General features: G+C 49.2%; 1 long non-coding RNA gene across 1 annotated transcript; it reads right to left on the bottom strand.

Annotated features, from left to right (window-relative positions):
* Positions 1-445: 445 nt before the first annotated feature.
* On the bottom strand, positions 446-2,845 carry LOC116763979. Its single transcript, XR_004352709.1, has 2 exons — positions 2,621-2,845; positions 446-564 (listed from the first exon to the last, which is right to left on the bottom strand). It is a non-coding gene; the product is annotated as an uncharacterized LOC116763979 (long non-coding RNA).
* Positions 2,846-17,676: the final 14,831 nt, after the last annotated feature.

Consider the following 17,676-nt stretch of genomic DNA (forward strand, 5'->3'; position numbering starts at 1 on the left):
CTGAACTGAATGAATAAGCATGTTCAGAACTCTAATGGAAAACTGATGAACTCATAAAAGTGCCAACAAAAGATCAAGATGAAAAAAATTAATTACATGGGACTGAGTGAACTGATGAGGAAGATTATATTTTTTGTGACTTTCTGTTTGAATTAAAAAAAAAAATCCCACAAGGACTCAGAGGCAAAAAATATACAAATCAATTTTCACTGCAAAGTAAAGGAGCTGTTACAGTGGAGGATTCCTGGGCTGAATGCCAACATCATGACCTAGTGTGAGTGTGTGAGTGTTTGGTAATTGCAGTCATTGTTGCTTTTGTTGTGGTCATCCATTTACAATGCTTGGTGTCAGTCTACTTATCTCTTGTAAAAATAAAATATAGTGTGTGCGTGTGAAAAAATAACAAAAAACAAAATAGGCAGCATCAGACAAGGAGGCTGAATAATTACAAGTAAAATGATCTTTATGAAACAATAACAATGATGGTAACTTCCATGCACGGGGCTTTACACAGTACAAAGGCCCATGTTCCCGAGGACTCCTCTGGTTGTTGGGTTCCTGTCCCTAGGTAGCAAAAGAAGGAAGTGAGGCTTGGCGGGTGGACAGTCTGTCCAGGTCCCCCAGCATCCCCACACCACCAGATGTCTGCTGCCAAAGGTGCAACATCCGTTTCCCAAGACGGTCCACCCAGCCCAGGTGATGGGCAGATGTGACCATCACTTGGATCAATAGAGGCTGCCATACTGGAATTTTCCATTTGGTATATGAGACATGCAATTTGTTTACTTATACTTGCAAATGCATTTCAACCACGTCATAGGTCTACCTCCCTCTGTACTATCATGACCGAAGCAAAATGCACCGAGGGCCAAACATTTTCAAAGCATGAGGTCACCTGCAGCGGGGGGGGGGGGGGGGGGGGGGGGGGGGCGGGGGGGGTGCGGGGTGGGGGGAGTGGCTCTGAAGGTCCACTGGCCTCTGCTCCAAAGGAGCCCTCAGCAAATCTGTCAGTTAAGAACAAGCCCTTTGGCATTATGTGAAGTGAAATACGTCAGAGAGAGAAAGACAAACGCTGCATGATCACTTAGATGTAGAGTCTAAAAAATACAACAAACTAGTGAATATAAAAGAAGCAGGCTCACAGATAATAGAGAACAAATGAGTGGCTACCAGTGGGGAGAGGGAAGGGGGAGGGGAAATATAGGGGGAGGGGAGTAAGAGGTACAAACTATTAGGTATAAAACAAGCTACAAGGATATATATACTGTACAACACGGGGAATACAGCCAATATTTTACAATAACTATAAATGGAGTATAACCTTGAAAAATTGTGAATCACTATACTGTACAGCTGTAACTTCTATAATATTGTACAGCAACTATATTTCAATTAAAACATAAATTAAAAGAACAAGCCCTTTGGTGCTGATCTTTAGCTACAGGAATAATTCTTTTTTTTTTTAACAGTGAAAACCATACAAATTTATTTATGTTTTACATGGCACAGGAGCCTTTATAAGGAAGTGCAGATCCAAAGAAACGATTAAGCCTGAGTGTTTTTATTCTAGGTTTGATAAAGAGTAGAAAGTTGTGGGAAAAAATGATAGGAGACATAAAGGATATGAGCTAAGGATAGTAAACTGGGTGAAACAGCAAGCCTGTGCTTTCAGGTTCCTCTCAGTATCTCCCCATCTTTGGAGATAAGGATGCTCCTTTCCTCCAAGTATAAGGAGGACACCTCTCACATGAGAGTCTTATGACCTGCTACAGGGTAGAAAGGGAAGCGAGCCCTTCCTATACCTGCCATTTCTCAGATTCCTTCAACTTAAAATAATTATTCTGTCAAAGTGGCATATTTTGGGGTGACATATCCTGATTCCCTTTACTTTCTTTTTTTTAACATCTTTATTGGAGTATAACTGCTTTACAATGGTGTGTTAGTTTCTGCTTTATAACAAAGTGAATCAGCTATACATATACATATATCCCCATATCCCCTCCCTCTTGTGTCTCCCTCCCACCCTCCCTATCCCACCCCTCTAGGTGGTCACAAAGCACGGAGCTGATCTCCCTGTGCTATGCCGCTGCTTCCCACTAGCTATCGATTTTATATTTGGTAGTGTATATATGTCCGTGCCACTCTCTCACTTCGTCCCAGTGAGCTACAGGAATCATTCTAATGGTCTTTCACTTTGTCCTCCGCTGTCTACTCTCCACCCGAAGTACACAGACTGTGCCATGTGGATCCAACTTACAGGCATGGGCTGTTCAGAGGAAAATGCTCTGTCTCCCAGCCCTCTGCCCCTCTCCTTCTCCCTTCCTTTCACTCCCCACCCTCTCACCTTAGCCCTCTGCTCCCTGTGTCCCTCTCTTTCAATATATGCATGTGTCACAAAGAAAATAAAGAAAATCATTATTTTGTCCCGGAACTCACGCAATTCAAGGAACTATATAATATACATAATGATGTCTGTAAGGAAAAAGGTCATACACGACAACAGATGCTGAAAGTCAATTCTTGGACCCCAGGGGCTGGGGGTCGTGGCCGGGCCTCCCCCCGCTCCGCCCCTCCGCCTCCCCCACCTCCCACCACCACCTCTTGGCTCTCAGAGGCCCACCTGGGCTCAGGCTTGAGGCACTGGTAAAAGGCAGCCATCTTCGTGAACGTGGAGGGGACCTCCGGCACTTTCATCCTCTGGGAGAACAGAGGGCCTTCCCTGTCTTCCCCAAAGGGGCTTGGGGCCCTCGGGACACCCCTGGGTGCTGATCAAGAGCTTCGTCCCGTCTCCGGAGCAGCACCCCCGGGCCCCGAGGGCTTCGGCCAACTCCTGCGGCCCCGCGGGTCCCCCTGCAGGTGTGCAGCCAGGGCAGTGGACGCTCAGACACACACGCACTTCCTCCTTCCCTCCAAACACGTGGACGCCCAGGGTGGGGCCGGAGCCGCCACCCGCCTCCCTCTGAGCGGAGTCGCTGCCCAACTGCTGAGGGTGGAAAGTGACAAGCCCGGGCTCCGTCTCCTGCGCTCCCAGCAGAGGCGGGCAAAGGGCACTGATTGCCCCATGCATCCGAGCTCAGGGCCCCAGGGGCACATCCACCCCTGCACGTGTGTTCCCTTGCGCTGGCTTTCTCCTTATTCCTTCTTCAAGGGCCAGCATGTTGCCGCGGGTCCTGGATGTGTTTTGTGAACTGCCTTCCTGGGACCTTCCAAAGGCTCCTCCTTTCAGTCAGGCACCTGCTCAGCAGCTCGCTGTGGCAAGGACAGAGTTCCAGCACTCCCTGCTGGAGACCACACCTGGCAGGTGCGCAGACCACGCCCCCCGCCGGACAGAAATCACCAGGGGCAGCCCACAAAAAGCCGCCTCCCTGATGACTGGCAGCTGCCACTTCAAAACAATAGACTCCTGCCGTCCAGCAGCGCAACTCCACCTGAGTTCGTCCAAGGTCTAAAGGCTGCTAACCCGCACAGTCAGCCGTTTCCAGGCAACGTCTGGAGGGCTGACAGAAGGCTCTGGATGACAAGCATGACTCTGTATTTCTAAAACCAAGGAGCAGCAGGCAGCCAGGGTGCCTCCTGGAGATGGTTCTTAGAAACCATCTTGGAAAAAGTCCTAGCTTCCTCTTCTGTTTTCCAAAATGCATCCATATATATAAAGTTCTGGTCAAATGGTTTATAATTTAAATAATAAAGCATAACCAGTGTATGTGATGGTGAACAAAGAAAGCAGTGAGTTTAGCGAACTTGGAAAATGACCCCTGAGTGCTTTTTGACGGCAGCCTACATCTACTTGCCCTTGTATGCTTTAGAGTTTAAATGTTTGCTACCTGAATGCTGCTAACAGAACAGCCTTCTCTGGGGAGAAAGACAACGGGCCAGCAGCGGGTTCCCATCTCCCGTGAGGCGATGCAGGGGCAGAGTGGACCACTGTAGGTTCAGGGACGGGCCTCAGCCTCGGGGCAGATGTCTCTAAAGAGTGGTCCCAGCCAGCACTCCCCTCTCCCCAGAGGCCAAATCCAACAGACCCACAGCTGCAACTCACCCCACCAGAGGCCGGCTCAGCAGCCAGCGGCGTTGAACTTGGAGCCACCCTGCCACTCGCTACGGCCGGCTCTGCTCTGGGCCTGGTCAGCACTCCCTGCCAGTCCAGGGCGGTGCCCAGCACAAGACAACACCCTTCAGACTGACACAACACCACAGGGGGATGTGGCGTCGCACCTTGGGGTCACACTGAAGGCCCCAGGGACCGAGAGGGACCCTGAAGACCAGGGTCGGCCCTGCCACCACCCGCTCACGCGCACATGCCTTCTCACCGTCCCTCTACCCGTCCCAGCGTGCTCCCCACGGCACACCGTTCGCACGTCTTAAATCTCTGCTCAAGGTTAAGAAAAAATTTCAGGAATTTCCCCTCTTTGATGCTTTCTTTGCCCTTCTTTGCCTTGCCGAAGCCATACATCCCTCAGGACATGGGAGAACCAAACTAAAGGGCCAATAACACCCCTGGTGCATTCCTATTACAATGCAACTTATCAACTGCAACAGAAAATCTTTTCTGAAAGAAAATCAAAAGGCTTTGCGATAGGACCTCCTCAGGCCTTTGGTCTCGTTTTATTCAGAGGGAAGAGAATGAAGCAGGTACCAGGTCCAAGATGGTCTACATTCTCTCTCATTCAATGCTCACAACCAGCTCTGAATTAAATGGCACATCTCCTTTTTGCAGGTGAGAAAACAGAGGATCAGAGAAGTTAAGCAAATGGTCCAAGATCACTGAGCCAGCGTAAGTGGAAAATCTGACGCTCAAATCAAGGCCTGTACCTCACCAGCTGTGAGCTCTTCCCCACGAGGGCAGCTGCCTACTAAGAAGCCCTGGTCAAGATTTCAAGTGACCAGTCAAGTTAGAAATTCTCTGGGCTGGAATCTGGCAGCAAAAGCATCAAAAGCCATCAAAACCCGTGCTGATCTGGTAACTGCGCTCTGGGTAGTTGTCCTCAGGAGATCATCAAGTATCCCCTTAGAACAGCCCCCTGGAAACACTCTAAAGGCTCATCAGTAGGAGACAGAAACAGGAGACTGGCTATGGTGTTGGGACATGTCACGAGGTCACTAAAAAACCCTGTTACATGAAAATATTGATTGACAAGGGAGAATGCCCACGATACCTTGCAAGGGGAAAGAGTAGGCTACAACAGTACTTCTAAAGGGAATATGCATCCCAGAATCTGAAGAGGTTGCTAAACACAGATTCTGCCTCAGTAAGTCTGGGGTGGGGCCTGAGATTCTGGTATTTCTAACAAGCTCCTGGATGACACCAGTGATGTCGCCCATAGACCCTCCTTTGATGAGCACCCTGCTATAAATAGCGTGTGCCATAAAACCCATTGTTCCTTTTTTTTTTTACAAGTCTCTTAATGCATAAAAGGAATTCAGGAAGGGCCACAAAAGGATGTGATCTACAGTTATTTCTACATCACGAATTAAGTGTATTTTAAATTTCTTCTCTGCGCTTTTCTAGGTTTTGCAAATTTTCTGATTGAACATGTAGCTGATAATTAGGAGATGCTCCAATAGTTTCTTTTAAATACCAAGCAGTATGTGGTAAACAGGCTGGGACTTAGGACTGAGGAACTTAGGATTTAAGTTCCTGTTCCTCTCTAAGGCTCAGTTTCCTAACCTGGTAAACCTGAGGAGTGGCTGGGTGCCAGCCCCGGTGCAGATTCCAAGTGTAAGTTTCTGCCCCGCACTGGCCACACGGCAGGATCTCAGCAGTGTCAGGACCCGCCCTCCCCACTGCTGGAAATGAGAGCTTGAGTCTTTGACAAGCAGTTTCTGTCATTTTTCCAAGGTACTTTCACATTTGCTTCCCCGTTCGTCTGCACACCATTTCTTTGACTACAAGCTGGAGGAGGAATGATCGCTGTAAAGCTTAACAAGCACCGACCTGCAAGGAAGGTGAGCAGCTTGCCCAGGGTCAGCGCCGGCCACCTACAGGGGGCTTCGGTGCCAGAATGCAGCATCCCCTCGTGGCTCCACTACCTCTGACGACCCTCTCACACCCCCATCCCAACACCCCACCCTACACACACAGGACCAGCCCGCTGTGCTCTGGCCCCGGGCCAGAACGGTCCTCTGAGCTGAAAGGGCCTGGGTGGAGCAGGGATGCAGAACAGGGTCTCCATTGGGAATCAAGGCGGGGAGACCCCACACCTCATGCCATTTGGCCCATCCATGCCTCTGCGAGCAGCCCTTCCTGCTCACTCCTGGGATTTCAAAAACATCATGATGTGCTTTTTCCCCTGTAACATTCTGATCTGCTTAAACAGCCCTAGAGATGGGCTCACTGGCGATGAATTCTTTCCAGCTGCAAAGGCAATCAAACCAAACCATCAGGCCCCCAGAGCCCAAGGGAGCACTTCAGTTACTTAGAGTGGCTACTTACAAGGGTCAGGAATGAGTGAGACAACTTTAAGTCTTCTCTCTGCTGTGTGTTGTTCAGTTAACCTTTGCAAGTGGCACCTGTCACCTATGTGGCCTTTACTTGCTCAGTAGCCCAAAGAGACATTACAAAGAGCACAACGGCCATCATGAGTTATATCGATATTTAACCAACCCCCCTCCCCGCTCCCCAAAATGGAAAGAACAGCCATAGGTCAAACTGCCACATGGACAGTTTTTCACAGTTCTTCCCAGTTAAACGCAACTCTATGGAAACGCAAAAAAGACAAAAACATAGAAGGGCAGCCCCCTAGCTGGGAGTCAGCAGGAATTCTGCACATACTGCTGGGCAGAAGTCTCTCCACCTCTGGCCACATGGGGCCAGCCACCCTCCCAACTCAAGGGATGCAAGGAAGTCGCCGGGTGTGAGAAGGCAGGTCCCTGCTGTCTGTGATGGAGGGAAGAGGGGAAGGTCCCAGCTGGCAGGGAGGGAGCAGAAGAGAGGGTAGTAAAGCTGGGAGAGTGAGCCGGTGAGCACCAGACAGAACTGTGCTGGGGAACCACGCGGCCTGAGGACTAACACACAGACACACGTGATTCAACACGGGGCAGCAGGGATCACTGGGCAATGACATGCTGCAACTGAGGACAGAAATAAAGAGGTGCCACACAGAGCCAGTGTCTGCATTCGTAAAAAATCAAACAGTGGAAGAGCGAAGAACAAAGCTGCCTCCATACTGGATCTGTTTCTTTTGTTTTAACCTCTGTATTCTCTTGCTTTTGCTACAAGAATGTTGCCTATAGCCTGAAATATACAGGACAGCCCATTCTCGAGGCTCTGACCTTTAAAGGTATAGCACTTTTCCATTCATACAGAGACAATAAGTTGCAGAACAGAGAATACCATTTGTCTTGTTGAAGGTTTACAGGAACGTCCTGACCTCCGAGAAAAGATGCAAGAACAAAGGATTCCGACACCAAGAAGTCTGCAACTACCAGCTGCTCCCCCTCCCCTTTTAGTATGAAAGAAGCCTGAATTCTAACTCGGGGAAGATGGTTCTTTGGGACACTGGTCCACCAACTTCTTGGTCTGCTGGCTTTCCGAATGAAGTCGTTATTCTTTGCCGCGACAACTTCTCTCTTGATTTAGTGGCCTGTCACGCAGCAAGCAGTATGAGCTTGGCCTCAGTAAAAACAGAAACCAGGCGGCTAATGAAACTGCACATTCACCCATGGTGGGCTGGCACTTCAGCCAAGGATCTGCCTCATGGGCCTGCAGGACACTGTGTGTCACCACATAAATGTGGCCTGCCCGCCCACTCACTTGCCTCTTGGTCAACTCCCAGATTACCCATCAGCCAGCTGGACCCTGGTTAGGCCACAAGCACCCAAAACTGGCTTCCTGTACTTGGGAGCAAAAGCCACGGTGCTCCAGGGATCTCCCTGACCTAGCGAGATTTGAGGAAACTATAAAATTACTGAAAACAAAGTCTATGTATGGACTTGTTTGCCATTATTTTCTTAATTGAGCAAAAACACAGCTAATGTCATTTTAATGACTTTATAGGTCTAAAATCGCCTGGCTAGTTCAGTAACTAAAGAGGTGTTAACTTTGTTTTCACTTTAACTTAAAAATAGTTTAGACAAACAATACAAATGCACTGCAGAGCACAGATCTGTGAAATTGCTTTTCACATTTTCTCCATTCTGTTGCAAGCCGCTGACATTCCTTGCTAAACACAGCTTTTGCCCTGAGGCTGTGAGCTGAGGAAGGACCAGTCTGTGGGAAAGGCAGCTCTGTGTTCACAGCACTGACAACATGGGTGACCAGCTTTCCCTACTGCTTCATTTTTATCACGGTAAGGAAAGGTAAGGCAGAACGGCAACAATGGGCACGTGTATCGCCACTCTCCCATTACCTGCCCTGGGCAGACATCAGTAATCAACCACAGCATCATTCTCAGAATTGCCCACCACACAGTACTCCAGACAGCTACTGCCAGTTGCCTGGAGTAGCACTTGGCTAGAAGCCTGCCAGCACTGTTGGCAGAAACTGCAGTAAATCTATAGAATTGGGTTCTCGCCTTGCCTACCACTAACTAGCTGCTAACCAGCTGAGTGACTTGGGGCAAATCACTTGCCTCTCTGGGCCTCTGTCTCAATTATGATATGAGTGATTTGGACTCTGATATCTGACAGTCTATTAGAGTACTTCAGAAAAACAAAGGTCTGTAAAATTGGCCCAAACTTCTTTTTGTGTGAAGACGCTTTAGTTAGCCAGCAGAGGACAAGACATGTTTGAGCTGAGAACAACATATATTGGAAATATATTTTCAAAATCTAGCTCTCAGTACACTGCTCGTTTGTGATCCGAAAAAACGAAGTGGCAATGGCAATATCACAGAAAGTCCCTCCAGTCTGTCCTGGCCACCACCTCACCTCCTGCCATCCCCGCCTCCGCCACGCAGCCATACCTGACACTGCACGCCTGCTTCCCGAGGGAGCCGTGCTCACACACATCAGCGTCTTTGCCCCACCCTGACCCTGAGAAATCTCTGCACTTGCTGGGCACCCTGCACCCTTCCTCTGAGCCCCTGCCCACCCACATTGTTGTGTACACATTTCCCCTCCTGGAGTGTGAGCTTCATTAAGGGCAGAGACAAGCTCTTTTCATCTCTGTAGCCCTGATAACCTACACACAGTAGATGCTGGGAAATATTTTATGAATGAGTGAGACGTATCACCTGCGCTTATAAAATCCAAGGGCAGAAATCACTTGTAATAACATCTTTTGCTTTATTACATTTCCCCTAAGGAAAAAAACATTCTCAAATAGTTGATTTCGTTTGAGCCATTTGGTAAGATGCTCTGACAGAGTGCTCCTGTGTGATTCAGATGTGTGGGCTGGTTGGGTTTGACATAAATATCTTCCTATTTTGTAATTCGGAGACATCACGTTTGGAGACTGGGGACATGGATCAGTATGAACATACGTTTGGCTCATCACGCAAGGACATCTAATATTCCAAATTATTCCAGCCTCTTGATTTTTTTTTTTTTTTTTTTTTTTTTTGGTTCGCGGGCCTCTCACTGTTGTGGCCTCTCCCGTTGCGGAGCACAGGCTCCGGACGCGCAGGCTCAGCGGCCATGGCTCACGGGCCCAGCCGCTCCGTGGCACGAACCCGTGTCCCCTGCATCGGCAGGCGGAGTCCCAACCACTGCGCCACCAGGGAAGCCCCAGCCTCTTGGTATTTTAAAGACCTTAGAAAAGCAACCGAGTTCCCATTTTCTTCAATATTGCCATGGGGAGGGGGGCGTCGTAGACAGATGCCCCACACCAGTTAGCGCTTAATGGGTCATGACTGGCCTCCTCAATCAGACTGCAAAGGCTTTGAGAACAATGCCATAAATTTGCTTATTTCTGTATATTCCAAGGAGCCGAGTATGCAGCAGGTGCTTCATAAGTGCACAGCGATTAATACAATGCAACATATAAACCACGCACTCCAGTGGACACAGCACTGGGCATGGGACTAGAGTCAGTAAGGGAGCACCCGTGAAGTCCTAAGTTGACTGACGCACAGGAACGTGGCCAGAGGAAGGCAGGCTGTGGTAGACAGGCGGCATCCCGTGAACGGCTGAGGATTTCTCACACTTTACCTTCTAGTGAAGCCGTGGCATCATGCTGGCAGCAGCTCACAAGTGCCAAGAACTGCTGTAAATACTTCATATACATTTACTCTTTAAAGGCTGGCTGAACCGAACATTACGAGCGTTTCATCCAAGCCAGGCCACTCTGAGACGTTCATCGGAGAAGGAGCGTCACCAGGTGGCAGCCGGCAGCAGCACCACGAGGCACCAGCACAGGCGTGGGGTGGAGGGCGGAGCCCGGGGACGCGGGACTCCCGTTGCTGAGCGCGCCTGTCCGCCGGGTGCCTTGTTCCTGGGGTGGTGGCAGCAAGGTCAGGTGGCCGCCCAGCCAGGGGGCCCTCTTCCATCTCCATCCGGTCAAATTTCTCCCCTAGGGCAAGGGTGCTGCAGCCAGATGTGACCCAGAAGGGCAGCCCTAAGTGCCTGGTAGACACTCAGTCGCGAAGGGCTCCGAGCTCGAGAGCAGGTGCGTCAGGTGACCCTGTGGCCCAGTCTGATATGCCGACCGCCGAGCAACACGTATCAGAGGAAACTGGCCTACTGACTCTCCCCCTTGGAGAAGAAACCTTGCCGCGTGTTCTGCTTCACGGCTTGAGGCGCTGACAGGATGACCACCCTGGGACACCTGTGCCTCACCTGCCCAGAAGCCCACCCTCGGGACGGCGGTCAGTGCTACTGCGGGCACTGCGTCTGAGCAGCCTGTGGCTCTTTCTCCAGAAGCAGCCCCGTGGGATGGCGTCTGATGGCAAATACAGGCCTGGGCTGATGTGTCCACCTGCCAGGGGATGTCCCGAGGCCAGTTCCCCTGCCACTCAGAGTGCAGCCTGGGGACCAGCAGCCTCAGCATCACTTGGGAGCTGGTGAGAGGCACAGACACTCTCAGGCTCCATCCAGACCTATGTCTCAGAATCTGCCCCGAATCAGGGTCCCCGGGTGATCCCTTTGCATGTGAAGGTTTGAGAACCATGGCTTTAGAGCAGTTGTTCTCAACCCTGGTTGCACATCAGAATCCCCTGGGGAGGTTTAAAAACCTCAGGATCCTCGGGTCATGCCCCAGCCCAACTGCCGGCAGGGGATCCCGGGTGACTTCCAATGCAGCCACAGTGGAGGACAGCAGTTCTCCACCTCTGAGCATGGCCCTCACGTCAGCAGGTGAGCCTTCAGCTGGGGCACCTGCAGGAACACTCCCTGGGGGCCCAAGCACAGTGCTCACCCACAAGGACAAGGAGCTGCTGCAAGCTTGCTGCCTGCACCATGCAGGCAGTGGAAGTGCTCGTGGCCACCAGCGTGTCCTGGTCTGTGATCTAGTGGCAGGAGCCGGGCACACAGCATCATTGGTTGGGGAGAGAGGGCTCGTCACGTGGACCAGTCCCCTTCTGAGAGATGCCTCTTACAATACAGGTTTAGGGCAGCCTAGGAAGATCCACCCACTGATCACGGCTCGGCTGCACTCAGAAGGGCTGCACAGGGACTTCCCTGGTGGTCCAATGGTTAAGAATCCGCCTTCCAATGCAGAGGACGCAGGTTCAATCCCTGGTTGGGGAACTAAAATCCCACATGCCACAGGGCAACTAAACCTATGCACCGCAACTAGAGAGAAGCCCACACACCACAACTACTGAGCCCATGCGCTCTAGAGCCGGCGCACCACAACTAGAGAGCCCACGTGCCGCAACTAGAGAGAAGTCCGCAATGAAGAGCCCACGTGCCACAATGAAGAAGACCCAGCACAGCCAAATTAAGAAAAAAAAAAGAAGGGCTGGACAACTGGAGTTCTGGGGAAGGGGTGGGATGCTGTGCAGCCCCTGGGGAGGGTCTGTACAGCAGGGGTGATGGCTCTAAAGAACACTGTTCTGCTTTCAATGCTACAGTTTCTGTAACAAAAGGTTTTCCTTTGAGTCACTGAGTCATCCAGGCCCAGGCACCCAGGAACTCGGTAAGAAAGTACCAAGGCTTGACTCTTAATACATGATGTGGCCCAAGACAGGAGCTACAGACATGGCCCGGGCCCAAGCTGGTCCATGCAGTTCCATTCCCTGGCAAGAGTGGCTGTTTCAGGGACAGGCATGTGATTCACTTCAGGCCAAGGGGAGTGAGGCTCAAGGCTTTTATGGAATTGTTGAAACAGAACATTTCTTTTCTGTTGGGTCTGGGAGGATGTGAGTTTAGAGAGTAAAGAAACACCAAGAGGTGAAGGGGAAAAGCAATGCACCTGGGGACTCTGTTGAGAGTCCTGGATCCAGCTGTTCCTGAAGCCAGCTACCAGAGATTTTCCAGTTACCTAAGCTACGAAGTCCATCTCTCTGTTTTTTTTTTTTTTTTTTAAAACCAAACAAACCTTTGCAAGCCTTATTTGTAAAAGAAAAAGTCCCAACTAATTCCCTGAGCAAACAGGGGCTGTGTGAGTGATGTCAAACCATTTGAACCCTCTGGAGCCACCCGGACACAATTTGTTTGGCTCCATTTTTAGATCTTTAGGGCAAAGGGGTTTGGTATACTTTCAGGACAGCTGCACCCAGGACAGGCTGGGGCAAACGTAAAGGCAGGTTATCAGTAAAGGAAGAGTATGTTCATTGCAGATTTACACAGGGTGGAGGTGCAAGCCCTCGGTATCGGAGTCACCTCTGAACAGCTCAGCAGAATAAGCCAGCTCCAAGCTCTGTCCCATTCCCTGTATGTGCCCTGTGTCCCCTCATGGAATCACTTCTTCCGGTAGGTGGAAAACAATCTGTCAAAGGATGAAGGGCTAGGGCTTTGGAGGGAGACAGAGCCAGGTGGAGCCAGGGAGTGAGAGCAAGATCCTTGGGTGAAAAGGGCTGTGGGGTGCTCAGGAAAGCCAGACGTAGATGTGTCACTGGCAACCCGAGCCCCAGCAGCAGCGGAGCAGCAGGATGACTCCTGGGCTTCAGGGGAGGCCTGGGCGGGGCAGTGCACCAAACTCAGAGGGACCACAGGAAGGGCAGACGAGCCAACCCAGAGCCCCTGGTGCAGAGGCGGGAGGACGGAGGTCTCGATGGAGCGGCCAGTGGCACCGAGGCCAGCAGCATTTCTCCCTCCCAGACATCACGCACCACAGTCCAGCTCCCAGGACTGAGGTGCAACCCACTGGGTGCTGAGGGCCGGAGGAAACACCAGACCGGCTGAGATTAAGACGGGTGGCCCTGTGCTCTGGGGGCTCAGAGCACAAATGAAGATGAGTTGTCGGGAAAGCAGGTTGTTTCTTGGACACCTACACCGGTGGCCTGAGACCTACACGTGGGGAGTCCGGCCTGGGGCTCAGCTCCCAGCAGGCCCGCTGCTCTCACGGGCCCTGCACCACCATGAAAGGAGCACGTTGGTACACTAACACAAAGCACAACTTGTGCGGCCAACCGGAGGTGATAAAACTCTACGCCAAATAGAGGGATAACCTGGGCCTGAGTAGAACAGGAAGAGCCCCGCGCGGCTCTCTGCACGGGAGTGCTGGTTGCCACTCACCAGCCCGGTCTCAGTGTCTCACCTGTCACAGGACCTGCCGTGCAGGCCCGGATGAGATGATGTAACGCGTGAGGCGCATGGAGTTAACGGGAAGGCTCTTGGCTCACCGTTATTTTTGGCATCTCTCAGAATGCAGCACATCGCGCCCACACACACCACCTCCATACAAGGCCTGCTCTGGCTGTCCCGTCCCCAGCTCCCTGGGAGGTGGAAACAGTGTGCCCACGGGAGACGCTTTGTGGCTGGGGAGCAGCCAGTGCTGGGAGGTGGGGGCCACAGACCCACAGGTGCCCCATCCACCTGGAGACATGGGCCAGCAGGGGGCATGAGGGAGTAGACTTCAATGCAAAGAGGGAGGCATGGATGACGATCTGGTCCCCACCTGCAGGCACCTGAGAAATGGGAGGATGAAGCTGGACTTTCCGGAGAGTAGTGCCAGATGCGGTGCCCCATCCTCCAACCCTGGAAACAAGTGCCCACTGTGTTGGGCACAAGGAGGTTAGGGAGAGAGCGCCTGGCACCAAAAGGTGCAGGAGTGTGGGGAGGGGTGGCTGTCCGCGGCATTCAGGCATCTGTAGCATCATAAGGAAGCAGAAGCCCAAACACAGAGGCTGTGGTTTACGAAGATGATACATTTGAGACAAGGGCCGAAATCTGCTGCTGGGGTCAGTATATCAGCAACTGTAAACGGGCGTGAGATGTGCGGCTCGGTTGCTATGGCATCTTACCTCCAGACCCGGGTACCATTTTCCTGTACCAGGGCCCGTTTACAGGCCTCTTCTTCTACTTCATGCCGAGGAGCTGCTAACCCAAGGTGGAGGGGGCAGGCGACAGAGAGAAGAGTAACCCCCTCTTTTAATGGTAAGATAGCAACTGCACTTTTAAAGTTTCTCCGCAGGAATAAATAACAGCCAAGAGCCATAACGATGCTATTGGAAGAACGTTTACAATTCAGAGTGAAATAATTATCATAAAAATATGACTGACAAGGTACGGTTAGAATTTTTAAAAATTAACTCAGTAAAGCTGCATGAGAAAGAATTGAAAATGCAGATGAAAATGTGGCCTTTAGAAGCTCAGAATCTCAGAGGTGGAAAAACTAGAGCTTTCGCTTGACAACCAACCACTTTTCAAGCAACAGAACTGAGGCTGGCCGATTCTGAACGTGCCCCAGGACACAGTGAAGAAGTGGCAAAACTGAGCTCTCTTCGCTAACCAAATATGATGATGCCAAACATTCAGCGTGATTCCAAACACTTTTAACGATAAAAACCAAAAGCAAATGACATCAGCAAGAATGGTGGAATAAGGACCTCCAAAAAAAATCTCTTCTCCATAAAAGCAATTTAAAAACTGGCCCCCCCACCAGAAAAAAGGTTAGAATCAACTTTGTCAGAACTCTAGAAATTAACCAAAGGCTTTAGCACTCCGTGGAGCATGTATTCCACGGCTAAATCTCAGTAAAAAACAGTGAATGTTGTGGCATTTTAACTTGCCTTACTCCAACCCTCAGCTCTCCAGTTCCTTGGGAGCCTTGAAAACCAACAGCTTCACAATTACTGTGTAAATGAGTAGCCTGGCAGTCACCAGATGGGGAAGAACTGGATTGGAACGTCTTCAAAGTTCCATTTCCAGAGAATTGTCATTATTTAACCTGTTTAGTGGTTCCCCAGAAAACCTCACTTGCAAGGGGAAAAAGCCCAGTCTGACCTGAGTTAGAGCTCTCTCAGTGTGAAAAGCCGTTTTCCCCCTAAAGGGAAATATTTAACTTCACTGAGGCAAGTGGATAACAGTTGGGGTAAACGACAGACTAGCTAAAATGCTTAAAAGAAAAGCCCAACATATTCCTGGGAATCTAGAAGACCACATGTAGGGCTATGCACATACTCAGGAAAAGACCTGAGAAGCCCCTAGGCTCTCACCTCTGGCTGACCTTGAAGCTCTGTGAAAGTAGGAAGTGAGGATTTAGACAGAGCTGTCAACTGCCTGTCTGAGTGCCTCAACATGCACACAGAGTCCCGCAGCAAAGACTGGGAGGACGGCTGATTCTAAATGTCTAAGAAAGTCTCTGTCCAATCACTAGCTGATTACTAAGCCAACCAAAGCAGAGACTTCAGTGGCCACACATGATAAAAAAATACAGGCTTTATGGAATTAGTTCAGAAAAGTCAAAACAAACAACAACATATGCTGGGGAGTCAGGGAGAATCCCATATCCAAAGCTGCCACATTATATATTTTAAATGTTCAACAAACAATTACACAACATACAAAGAAACAAAAAGTGTGATCCATACACAGGAAGCCCAGCTGTTGGACTTACTTGACAAAGAACTCAAATCAGCTATTTTAAATATATTCAAAAAACCAAGAAACCACGTATTAAGCAAAGTATGAGAATGATGTCTCACCGAACACATAACGTGAAAAAAGAGACAGAAATTATAGAAGAGAACCAAACAGAAATTCTGGAGTTGAAAAGTACAATAACTGAAGAATTTTAAAATCACTAGAGGGACTCAACAGCAGATTTAAATGGAAAGATTCAGTGAACTTGAAGACCCATCAATTGAGATTAGCCTGCCTGAGAAACAGAAAGAGATACTATGAAGAAAAATAAACATCACTGAGCACACCAACATATACATATTGGGAATTTCAGAAGGAGAGGAGAGAATGGTGCGGAAAGAATATTTGAAGAACTAATAGTTGAACACTGCCAAAATTTGAGAACATTAATCTACACATCCAAGAAGTTCAACAAACTCTAAGCAGGATAAATTCAAAGAGATCCACACTGAGACACATCACAAACTGTCAAAGACAAGAGAAAATCTTAGAAGGACTCATACCCTACAAGGAAATCCCCAATAAGATTTTTTTTTGCTTTTTCTTCTTTTTTTTTTTTTTTTTTGAGGTACGTGGGCCTCTCACTGTTGTGGCCTCTCCCGCTGCGGAGCACAGGCTCCGGACGCGCAGGCTCAGCAGCCATGGCTCACGGGCCCAGCCGCTCCGCGGCATGTGGGATCCTCCCAGGCCGGGGCACGAACCCGTGTCCCCTGCATCGGCAGGCGGACTCTCAACTACTGCGCCACCAGGGAAGCCCAAAAGATGTATTTTTTTTTTTTGATGTGGACTGTTTTTAAAGTCTTTATTGAATTTGTTACAATATTGCTTCTGTTTTATGTTTTGGTTTTTGGCCGTGAGGCACGTGGGATCTTAGCTCCCTGACTAGGGACTGGACCCACACCCACTGCATTGGAAGGCGAAGTCTTAACCACTGGACCACCATGGAAGTCCCCCCCATTAAGATTAATGGCTGATTTCTCATCAGAGCCCACAAGGCCAGAAAGCAGTGGGATGAACTATTCAAAGTGCTAAAAGCAACAGACTGTGGATGAAGAACACTAGACCCAGCAAACTATTCTTCAACAATGAAACAATGGGGAACAACTGCTTAACAGGTGCATAATTTCCTTTTGGAGTGAAAAAAAAATGTTTGGAACTAGAGAGAGGTGTTGAATGTGCTAAATGCCACTGAATTTTTCACTTTAAACGGTTAATTTTATGTTACATGAATTTCACCTCAATTGCTAAAAATCAAAGGAAAAAATAAGACAAATTAAGACATTCCCAGATAAACAAAAACAGAGAGAAATTGTCACTAGCAAACCTGCCCTACAAGAAATACTAAAGGTTACTAGACAGTAACTCAAAACCACACGAAAAAACTGAGTACCAGTAATTACATAGGTAAACATAAAAACCAGCATAAATGTATTATTGTTTGTAACTCCTTTTTCCTTCTACCTAATTTAAAAGACAGTTGTATGAAGCAATAACTACAACTCTGTGCTAATGAGCACATGGTGTATGAAGATATAATTTGTCTGACAATAACAGCATTAAAAAGGGGTGAGGAAATGGGGTTATAAAAGCAAATTTTCAGTGTACTATTGAAATTAAGTTGGTATTAATCTGAACTAGGTTGTAAGTTAAAATTGTAATCCCCACAGGTAACTACAAAGAAAATAAATCCTCAAAAAGGTAAAGAAATGACAAGGGAATTTAAATGGTACACTAGAAAGCATCTATTTAACACAAAAGGAGGCAGTAATG

Source organism: Phocoena sinus, chromosome 13 (assembly GCF_008692025.1).
Source record: "Phocoena sinus isolate mPhoSin1 chromosome 13, mPhoSin1.pri, whole genome shotgun sequence".
Lineage (NCBI taxonomy): Eukaryota > Metazoa > Chordata > Mammalia > Artiodactyla > Phocoenidae > Phocoena > Phocoena sinus.